Below are 12,060 nucleotides of genomic sequence, written 5' to 3' on the forward strand. Positions count from 1 at the left end.
CCCCATGAATTTATCTTCCAGGACACAGGATTTTCCTCTAGCAAAATTACATACCTGCTACAGGATAGTAGAGACCTGAACTCTTAAGTCAGCTGAAACCCCCTGCACAGAATGTTTCAGGAAACAGAATTTAGATTCCACTGAAATATCTTAGCCTCATACCTCTTCTTTTGTTTGGTCTGGCCATTTAGTTGTTTCCTTTCTTTTGTTTCTATGTTTCATGTTTGTTTTGTTTTTAATAAGGGAGAAGTGAGCAATAAAGATTACTTATATTTCTAATAAACAAAGTATGAGGACTTTCCTGACATCTCTCTTTTAATTCTTTTTATTTTAAATGCAGATGACACTTGTTTGGGTACTTCATCCCCGCACATCTCTCTTGAACTATTCCCCAGAAGGTCCTGCTGTCAGGCTGACTTGAGGTTGTCACCTACAGGCAAGTTCAGATATGTGAAGAGTTCTGCTCCCCCACTTTTAGGTCAAAGTTGTACACCATTCCCACAGGAGATCTGTTTTAGTAGAAAATCTAAGTTATTTCCAAAGATTACCTACAGAAATAAGGAACCAAGCAGACCTCACCAGACAGCATAATAACATATTTAATATTCATGCCCATGTAATGAGCAAAAATGCATTAAACCCCAAGTATATAATTTTGTTTATATTTTATGGAGTGTATCATACAGCCTCAGAGGATCATACAGCATATTCTAGAGAAAACACTTCAGGCTACGTCTACACAAGTTAATTAAGTGGGGCCAACTCACACTAAACAGGTACTGGCGCATGATGGGACTGTGTTTATGTTAGCTGAGAAATGGTGTTGTTCAGAACTAACTATCACAGACTGGGGAGCATTCCCCATGGCAATTTTGCATGCAGCCATGCTATTTTGATAGGAAAAAAAGCAGCAGTGTGGCCATCAGCTATGCTCCAGCAGTTGGTCTTAGGGCTAAGAAACTCTCCCCGTTTGCTCTTTATTGGTTTTCATTATTTGTTTCAATTATAAATACTGCTCTGAAGCAGTAGGAGACTCTGAAAGGAAGAATCTCTCAAGGGCACTCACAAAATGTTCATGTCTGACTGAAACTTTCATTTAAAAGGTCTTATGAATATTGCAAATTGAAGTGATTTAGAGGCTGCAGAATTTGTGTCCTCTGGCCTCTGATTTCCCCTTTTTTCCCTTCTTGATCATGCTTTCCTGTCAAAACAGTTAGGAAAACAGAGGTAACTCTGGCAGCAGCCATGCATCTCAAGAGATGAACTTCAACAGGCTAACCAGTTGCACGGGAAGAATGTGCCACTGATGTATTAAAGGCAGCCCGTTTTGACCCATCACACACCTAAAGTGGTAACTCAGCCTCCTTCGCCTGGTTCTGTGCATGTTTGGGTACCCTTATATCCATTTCAACAGAGAGAAGAAGATAAGCGTGGAGGAACTCTGTGTGTCCCTGCAACTCTGTCTAGGTGTGCTTCTCTGGCAGACCAAAGCTGTGCATTCAGACTGCAGCAGATAAGGAGTCTGTTCCTGCTGCTTCTCCCTGCTTGGCGGCAGCAGCCCCTCCCCTGACCTGACACCCTGTGCTTTAAGCAGGCAACAAACCGCATGGAAACCATTGCCAGGCAGCAGCTTCCAGTCCTGTAGCACTTGAGGATGGCCTGGATTACCAGTGCAAGCACCACTAGAAGTACAGCATGGGAGCACACACATGCAGAGCGATCCAAAAAGAGGTAGATCTAGGGTTTTTTCCTGGTCCAATGCTTGTGCTGCTGCTGCTAGGAGGATGAACCACCTGACTGCTGCCCTTCAGTGCTGCATATCTTCATTTACGCTGGTCTTCATATCAGCAGGGATCCCTTACCATACACATTTCCTAACACAGTGGATCGAGCCATTGCAATACTCCTAAGTCATATTCATCCACGATTTACTGTGAAGCTGAGCCCAAGCCAAAATACCCAAATGACTATGAAAATTTATCTCTAGCAGACCTTTTGCAACACTATTAGTCACAGTGCTATGCTGTAACATTTATCAACACTGTTTTTGTTTCCTCTCCCCTCAAGATTTTCTTTTCTAGTGTCTAGATCTGAAGAAATTTATTCACAAGTTTATAGCACTTAATTGTTTTTTCAATAAATTGTAACCGTATTGGATAAAATTAAACTTTGGACATATCTCCCTTACTGATATAATATAGCTACAATAGCCTAGCCATGTAAGTTTCTAGGCTAGAAAAATAAATTATGAGAGGCTGAGAAAGTGAAATAGCTATGGACAAATTGTCACCAGAACCCTAAAACTGGAAGAATGAAGTAAAAAGGAAACCTGCTTCAGTACAGATTGCAGAGCATATTTATTTCTTGTACATCTGAAATATTTCTCTTAGAGCATAATCAGGGCCATTTCCTGCTCAAAACACAATTAAGAATGAAGGAGAATAGATCAACAGATGATTGCAACATTAATTATGTAGAATTCTTCCTCAAAGCATTATGTGAGAATTTGGATCCTAATACAATCATTATCTAATGGAAGCTTTGTTTCTATCTGTTCTATAAAATAGTATTCGATTCCTTGAAATAGACATCAGAGTTGAACGCAAAAAGCCACAGCTGGAGCTGCTACAATGTACAGAGTGTTCAGTTACTTCCTTTTAGTTTGCATTCTACACCCTGAGCAGGAACACAGGATTTCACTTCGCTGTCTTGTCTCTTTAGATGGATTCACCTTCATGCCAATAGCAGATTCAGTGTCTTAAAGCACAAGTCAATATCTCCTCTAATCTATTGCCAGAGCACAGAATGTCCAGATTATAATTAAGCCCTGACCACTTGGTATTTACTTTCATTACACTAATACTGTGAGGCCCCAGTAAGATTGAAGCCAATTGTGTTATGTGCTGTGCACAATCACAGCCACTGCCTGAAAGACCTCACAGAGCAGGCCAAGAGAAAGAATTATTTCCCACAGCAGCAAAAAGAGCCTTAATTTTTTTGCTGTTCTCCTTGAGGCATTAACCCCAAGAGAGAAGAGGAATAAACCTGTCTCAAATGAGTCATCTGTGCAGAAGAAAGCATAAAAATATTCTCTTATCTCCTGTTTTATCTTTCCCTTCCACATTGCTGCTTCTTTCCCAACCAGGATAATAACAACATAAGAGTGAAGTCAGCCCTGGGCAAGGACGTTGCAGTGTCTGGAGCACCAGAAGCAGTGGAAGCAGGCAGGAGTCTCACTCTGTGCTCTGGCTCCTGTAGTCAGAGCAAGCACTTGGCAAAGGTGAGGAGAAGGATTACATCTGTCAGAATAACTTTTATGGGACCCAACTCTTCCAGGAATTGTTTAAAATCCACATAACGCTTCTGAGTGTTAATGCCTGTATTGGGACGTTTGCATTAGCAGATAATGTGCAGGAACACGTTTCCAGACATCTGCCTAGTGATCACATATCTGAGCAGTTTGCTGAGACTTGGTCTAAGGTCCGTGAGGTCCTTGGGCTCCTGAAATGATTTCCAAGGTTTGTAATAAATTGTGCTGCTGAAGCGTACCATGGTTAAGCAATTCTTGCATGATAGAAACAATATGTGGTGCACTGCACTAAAACCAATCTGTGTTATTTTAACTTTCCAGCCTTCAAAAGCTTTCTGAAGGGAACACAGACATACAGAAGATTTTCATATGTGTAGATACTGTGAAAAAAAAAGAAAAACTTTTGTGATAATGCCCCCAAATTATCACCCCCTCAGTACAAGACAAGTGGATAATATAATGCTGGTCATTGTACATTGTATTAGTGAGAAGTGAGGAATAACAGTGTTGTTTTTAAGGTAAAGGCAGCCTCTAGATTTATACAGAGCTCTGATTGAATTGCTTACATCCCTCCAGATAGGCCCATGATTTTTTAGCCATGTCAAAGGAGGGAGGTCTCCGAGTGTGCAATGCCACAGGTTTAGGTGGTGGGGATGTCTTGGAAGGAGGAGTTCCTCTTTAGGCACAAAAGGTATTGCAGTATTGTTGAGTTTCCCTTCCTGGATTGCAGGATTGCATCAGAGTGTGAATCAACAAAGAAGTGGTGTGGGCTTTCAGGATCTTGGGCTTGAATGGGAATGCAAGGCATGAGCTAGTGTACGCGATGTGTCTTTCCCTTCTTTCAGGCAGGGAAAACAGTGGTCCAACACTGCAGGTAGGTACTGTGAAGATAAATGTCACAGAAATGTCACAGATACTGCTGTCATGGGTATAGATTCAGGACACAGACTCTGCTTGTTCAGTTCTCTAACAATATTATTGTTGTTGTTATTATTATTAAAATTATTAAAATCCCAAACGATAATCTATTATCAGGCTACACACACATACAAACACACACAAACAGTACATACTTTGTATTACTAAAGAAATTAGGACACATAAAAGACCTTGAATTTGTTGAAAACAGGCAAATGGGGAGTATTCCATCCCAGACTCAGTAGCTGGTAGAGGGTATGTGCTGCAGTCATTTACCCTGAAATTGAACTTTGTTTTACTGAAGAGCCCACGAAGCTTGTGATAAATTAACTTATGCTGAAGCAGCCACAGCAGGCTGGCTGAAGTACTCAGGACTGAGCATGATTTTTATTGCTCAGTTACCTGTAGTCTTAAAAAATTTTTTGTAAAAATGAATTCATGTAAATTCGGTGCCGTGTTTTACACTGTGTTTCTCAGCTTAATGAAATGTAAGAGGAAAGCTATAGGAAGAAGTGGGAGGGTGCCTAGTTACAGCATATAAAGGCAGGTCTATAAAACATGTTACACAATTAAAAAGTTACATGCAATGCAATTATAAGATTGTATCTGCCAAGTCTGTTCATGGTATAGCTTGTGTTCTGTCAAGTGATTTGTACTGTCTTTGTTTGAAAAGTATTAACTAGTTTTCTGAAATGAAAAAAAAAGCAAAACAAAAAACTCCCAGTCCTGCTTAGAAATCAGGCATCACTTTGGTATGGTCTTTGTCACATGTAAAGACAACTGAGAGAATTGGTTGTAAGGCTGATGATTAGGAAGACCTCTGATAGTTTGCAGCCTTACTGTAAGTCTGTTCCACATGTGTTATGGAGAAGAAGGGGGAACCCACTCTCCCAAATCCCCCATCATTCGAGTCCTTTTACTGCTGGACTGCTGGACGTGGGCAGGACCTGTCTGCTTCCCGGCTGTGATTCAAGGGACAGTTAAGCAAGGGATAGCTCTGGCTATTCCTGCTCAACCACATCAGTAAGACACAAAGACTGGAGAAGTCCAGTTTTTGCATCTCCCTTGTTCTCACCTGTAAGGCAGGCTCTGAGGACTCTCATGACCCCAGGGATGAGTGCAGACACTGGAGGGCTGGGTCCCAGACAATGTGAATACACCAAAGTGCTGATATCTAAAAGGCCTGTTAGGCATTGAAGACTTTGTGAATTAGACACAGCACTGACAACCATCACAGACCTGTCAGTCTTCATCTGAGAGCCTTCCTAAGTGTTACTCATCTTTGCTGAGACTTGTTTGCTCAAAAGCTCAATCCAATACAACACATGTGATTTTTTGCAAGGTGGGAGCCTTTCCATTTGTCTGCAGTCTGCTTTGAGGACAACCACATTGATTTTTCTTGTAGTTTTTTAATTTGGAATACGCTGTATTTAAGGGGGGGTTGGGGGGAAGGTAAGGAGAGCAGGTGGAGAAAGAGAGAAAAACTGTGTGATATGTGCATATCTGTATTTATCAAATTAAATAAACATTTTTTAATAGGTTGATAAAAGAAGGATAATTCAGTTTGGTGCTAGATTTTAATGTAAGAAAATACTGTGAGACATTGCCAATATTATGGCATTGGTTATAGAGAGAAACCTTCTGCCATCATAGTCCTGACTGAATCCTAAGGCTCCAGAGACATATTTGCAGTTCTGGAGATAGAAACAACTGCTAGTGGAAGAAAAGAAAGGAAGAAAAGGAAATGCAGAGGCATCTCCTGGCATGCTTAGTGCATGCAGAGCTCATACGTGATTTTATCAGCATTGGTGTCTGGTCTTGCAAGAAACACCTTGAAACAGAACAGTGAAGGAGTACAGTACAGGAGAAACAGTGGTGGTGTGGAGTGAGAAGTGGGGGAGCTTCATCTGAACGCATCAGAGAAGTCAGTCAGTGCAAGAGCAGAGGTGAAAGGCTCACTGGGTAGCTCTAATTTAGAAGGAAATCAGTGCAAATTACAGAAGTGTTTTAAATAATGTTTCACGGCAGAAGAAAATACTGGATGGAATTCTGTTTTTTTTGTAAACAGGAGGAAAGGTGACCAAAATGGATTAGAGTATTCTAATAAGAAGATCCTGAATAAACTAACTCAGATTCAGCCCTCCAGGCTTTCTCAAATGACATGACAGGATATCTAGCACAAAAACATGCTGAGAAAGGTTCCCATTCCAGATACATAGTGACTCATGCACTTCCAAAACAGTGTTATAACAAGCTGCTTTCCAAATTTCCTGCTGTATTACATGTAATGCACGTTCAGTGGTGCTGCTGGCACACTTCCCTCTGAGTCCATACAGAACCACTGCCCTGATTCAGAGTTAGGCAACCACTGTGCAGCCAGTGCTTCTGTCTTTGCAAGCAGATGTGAAACAAATGCCCCAATTCCTTGTACTCCTCAAGATCCTTTTACAGATGGCAGAGTCTAATTAATCTCTGACACAGTGACCGTGTACAAAGATGGACACCTACCTTCTACATTTCCGTGCCCTTCCATCTGATTACAGCAATTTTCAGTTGCATTAACATTCATCTGTGGGAAAAAGTTAGGTTAGGAGAATGGGAAGTAGGAAGGGAACATTACTTCATATAGTTTTTCTTTGTTTCAGTACCTAATGCCATGGTATTGTGTCTTAATGCTACATGTCCTTTCCTGTGGACCCTCCTTGCATTGTGTGTGAGACAAACTCTTATGAAGCACAGGAAACCATGTGGAGAGGTGAGAAGGAAAGTTTAAGAGGAGAGAATGATAAATACTGGCCTTAACCATATTGTTATGAAGGGACTCAGTGATGCCAGAGAACAATCCAACTTGTCTACTCCACAAGGCCTGGAGTAATCCTCCTCCATGGTGATTTCTCTCTGTTCTCTTTTTCCTATTCTGGGTCTTACTGTGAATTCTGTGAATTCTTACTGCTGAAGAGAGGCCTTTCAGCCTTTGACAAATCTTGACCTATGTAGGCGTTTACTGCAGCTTGTAAATGAACTAGAAGAAAGGGTAATAATAATGAACAATTAACAATTTTAAAAGTGCAAAAAGTAAGAACCCTGAATATTGTAACAGGGATCTTCTCTAATCTTTAGATGCCATCAAAAAATATAAAGCAAAAGCTGTGTTTTGTTTTTCTTTCCTTTTAATGTACTGGTGGACACCTTGAACAAATGACATCACAAGACTTTTTGTGCTTTCTTCGTAAAACTTTTGCCCTCTGTAAATGCCATTGTTTCATACCATGCAGAAATCTGGAAATTAAAAATGCTATCCTAAGGGCAATTTATTTGAATTGATAGTCTGGCTTGAGTCAAGTTTGAATTTCTCCCAGAGCACATTACCTGTCACCTGAAAAAGAGTGGATTTCTCAAGGTTAGGTGTTGCCTATAGTATGCTTGAAAACCACCTTTGTAGATTTGCATTGAGGAAAGATGGTATTTGAATCTGGTGGAATGCTTTACATATTCATGCTGCCTGAAGGCTGGAAACTTTTTATCACCAGAGGAGTAGCAGAGATGACAGTAAAGATACAGTTCAGTCAATGGAAATGAGATAAAAGCAGTTGTGGAGACCCAAATTTTCTTCAAAATGCCTCCCCCTTTGTTTGTTTCCTTTTGTTTTCCAGGTGGAAGTCTGGAGTCTTTTGTGAAGATGTATGGTTTGATCCCTGAATGGGCTTCAGATGTAAATATGGAAAACAACTTTTCATGGCTACAAGGAGAGAAGAGTCACATGCCATGTCCTTGCAGCTCTGACTAAGGTAACTCCCTAAGCATTTCCTACAGTATTTCCTTTTCTACAGCATTCTTACTGGCTAGGTCAGAATTCATTTTTTAGCATCGATGGTTCCCACAGATCTTACCCTTGGAGATACTACTCTCCCTCCATGAACCTATCCTGAATGGCAGGGCAGTAAAAATTAGGCAGAGTACTGAAGAGGAACGTGAATCTGTTGTCTTTTTTAGCCTACTGCTAAGAAGTCCAAGAGAACCAGATGACAATCTGGTTTAGTCCTGTCTTGAGTGATCCAGATTACTTCTTATAACCATTCTTTTTTTTTCTTTTTTTTTTTTTTTGGCAATGACCTTTCTATAACACCACGCTTAAAAATCTAGTCTTAATCAGACAGGCTAAGTTGCAAATAGAGATACTGAAAGACGAAGAAAGGACATGAGGGGCTTTTATACTAGTACTTGTTTTTTCTGTTTCTGCAGAAACAGGATCTATAAGGTTTATTGATGTCTAGAGATCTCTGGGTGTGTGCAGCTATACTCCCATGCACACAATAATTGGAACAATTGCTGTTGCAGCCTTGGAAAAGATGACTTTTCTTCACAATTGCAATTAATTTAAACAACTGCAAGACACAAACCAAAGATCACAGCTGACAACACAGCAAATAATTAGGGATGCTCTACCTTCTGGGATATATTCATGAGTCATATTAAATAGTTATGCACTCCCATTACATAAGAGTAGTTGTGTACTCCATTACATGACACTAAAAAAACTCAAACAGACAAATAACAAAACGGAGAATAATGCAACAAGCAAATATCTTCAAAAGGAAAATAAATAAAAGCTGTAGAATAAAGAGTGCTATAAAAATTTGTAAAACTGTTTCCAGAGATCTTGTAGCCTTTTGCACAGGTTTACAATTCTGTTTGATCCTCCTTCTTTGGTTTCTCATGGGACCCTTGTCCAGCTTTGTCATTCTTTATTATGTGACTGACATCAGTCAGCTGGTTTGTAGCCAGTTGCACTAATAATAAACTGGCAGGGAGCTCAGAAATTACTGGAACTATTTGGTCATCTTGAAACTGAAAATGAAGGACTACTCCAAAATTCTTGAAGGCAAAAAACCCCACTCTTAAATGCCTTTTCTATAATAACTGCTTCACAGCATAAAAAGTCTAAAAAGTTCAAATTGTTTCAGTTTATTTAGTGCTATGTTGGCCTTAAAAGTTGTAAGGATTTCCAGCCAACAGAATCCATCTCCTCCAAGAGAGATTCATTTAATATTAGCAAATAAAAATACATATTGTGGAGGATCCAAACCTCTAAAGCTGTAGAAATAATTTATTAAGGAGAATGGTGTTTTGTACCACATTCCCTACAGGTTTCTACCCAATGTACTCCAATTGTCCCTTAAGGTTAATAGTCTAATGTGGAGCTATTAACAGAGTGGGTAGGCTTTTGCATCAGCTACATGAGCACAGTGTGTGATGTATTTGCATGTTTGACTGCCCCACTTGCAGGTTTTTTAAGAAATTCAGCTCTCTTTTGCTGAGGTCATTCACTTAGAGCTTTACAGTTCCACAGGAATACGTAGTGACTGCTCTTAAACATCTGTCTGACAAAGAGCTTGCTGAAATTTGGGAGTATCTTATTGATGTTCTTGTGAAGATGGAAACACTGATACATGTTTTTCTCTGTCTTTGCACCTCTAGGCTTTTGGGTGGAACTGCACATATCCTGATGCAGCTTTTCCTAGTGTGCTACCTTTCTATTTATTTTCTATTATTTCTGTGTGCTCAGTAAGGCATTTTATCTCCCTTGGAAGTCTCCAAAGTAAGAAATGCAAAGCAGTCCACAAAGTCACACCAATTTTAGTGGAGATTTTCTATTTGGCAGCTGGAAGGCACCCCCCTCAGGTGTGTGTCTGGAAGCTGGATCCAGCCTGGAGCAGCCGTGGCTGTACCTGTGTTATGTCCGGCTCAATCCCCCCATGATGCTCCCACGCCTCTACTGGCAGTGGGCAATGCCCCTCTGGCATTTGCTCAGGCCAGGACACAACAGGAGCTTGATATCCCTAGAGATAGACCCAGGATGTTTCACTGTTCTTGAGAGCCAGGCTGCCAAGCTGGCTGCCACCACAGACTCATCCTCTTGGTGGAATGGATACCAAGGTGACCACAGGAAGCAACTGATCACAGCCCAACAAACTTCATGACCAAAGACTACCTCAGGGGTTCAAGCAACAGTGGGTTGGTGCATGTTATTGTGCATGTTGTGTGTCAGTGGTGCCCTCTCCAAAACAGGTCAGATCAGAATGTCTTTAGACTCCTAAAAGAGACTTGCCTTTTCTACTTGAGTTGTGCAGGTCAGTGGCTCCTCTGAGAGCCCTGATGGGCTACACAACTGTCCATTCACCTGCTGAAGAGCTGTCATCAGGACTGCCAGAACAGGGACAGCTGGCAGTGAGGGTAAGCAAAAATGGACTAGTGAGTCCAAAATACAGTGTGACATAACGAACAAGTGATGGGACTGACGGAGAAGGAAAGGACAGAAAATGGAGTTCTGAGTCTTCCACAACTTCATATATACTTTGGCTAAATGTTTTAAAATAAATGTGGTCAAAAAATTCACAGCTTCTCTGCAGCTGTCTGTTGGCTTGAGGTTTGTGGCTCTAGTCAGTAATGAAGGTAGTGAATTGCATGGAAATTCACACAGTACGTAGAAGAGGGAAGATCTTTTAAAGCTCTGTGACCATTTCTTACAAGTGTTTTTGAAAAGGACAGAGTACCCTTAGTGGTTTTTTTTTCCCCCAGAAATACATGACAACATCTACACACAATAGATTATTCACCAAATTTAGCAGTTAAGCTTGGTGCATACTTTCCATGTGGTTCAAGTGCTATAAAGTGGAGTATACTCAAGTGGAGTATAAAATACTCCACAGAGAAATGCTACTGACAAATAACTAACATGCAAAGAACGAGTACATAGGGGCCTGCAATGTATCAACACACAAATCCCAGAGTCCGAGTAAATTTTTGCCCAAGGATCCACCCTGGAATGACATCACGTGCTCTGGGGACTTCAGAGGTGTATTCCTGTATGAGTTATCACTGCATGAAAAAAAACAAAACTAAACTAAACAGTACCCTACTCCCCACCCTCCCCACCCCCCCAAAAAAAAAAAAAAAAGAAAAATTTTTAAAAAAAGGAAAAAAAGGAAAAAAAGGAAAAAAAGAAAAAAAAAAGAGAAAAAAAGGCACTTCCCACTTACCCGCTTATGTCCCATGTTTTACTTTGGAGCTCACCATTTCAGTGAGTTTTAAAAAAAGTAAATTTATTATTTCACACTCAACAATACAGCATGCAAACTGTGATGCAGGTCCAGCTGCATCTGAGTAACAGCTGCTGAAGTATACCCAGATCCTTGCATGGAAAGTGGAGTCCTGCTGTTTCTCATGGAATCTTCCCTTAACTGCCAAAAGCTTTTCAAAAGCAACTTCTCCAAGGGCTGAACCAGTGCCCACTGAAAGCAAAGGGAAAGATTCCTATTGATGGCAAGCATCCCAAGTAAGCCAGAAGTCTAGATTGCCCTTGCCAGAAAATTGTTTATGTGCATTTTGATGACTTCTAAAGCTTCTCCTTTTGTAGTCGTCTTTCATATGGATTTTACCATGCGTTTCTTTTCCAGTCACTCACATACTGGATAAAGTGAGGTTGATGTGTTTCTATCCCTGATTCAACAGACAACTTAATTTTATCAAATTATTTTTTATGAGACCTGCTTTAGTCAGGGCACATGGGGAAGCATATGCAATGTTTAAACATTCTCCTGTCCAATGGCCTGATTTTCCCTGTATAAACACATGGGATGAAGGCAAAAGACTCAGTCATGTGTTAAAGAAAACGATGTCGTGCCCTCACAATAAAACCATAGAAGCCAGGTTTTTCACAAGCTTACTCTGTGGTTGAAATTTACTTGCAGCTTGTCCTCAGAGGTAAGGATAGACATTCCAGGGCAGATTGGGATTGTGGAAAGAAATGGGACAGTCTCCTAAGCTCTCAG

The sequence above is a fragment of the Fringilla coelebs genome (assembly GCF_963513975.1).
Source record: "Fringilla coelebs genome assembly, chromosome: Z".
Lineage (NCBI taxonomy): Eukaryota > Metazoa > Chordata > Aves > Passeriformes > Fringillidae > Fringilla > Fringilla coelebs.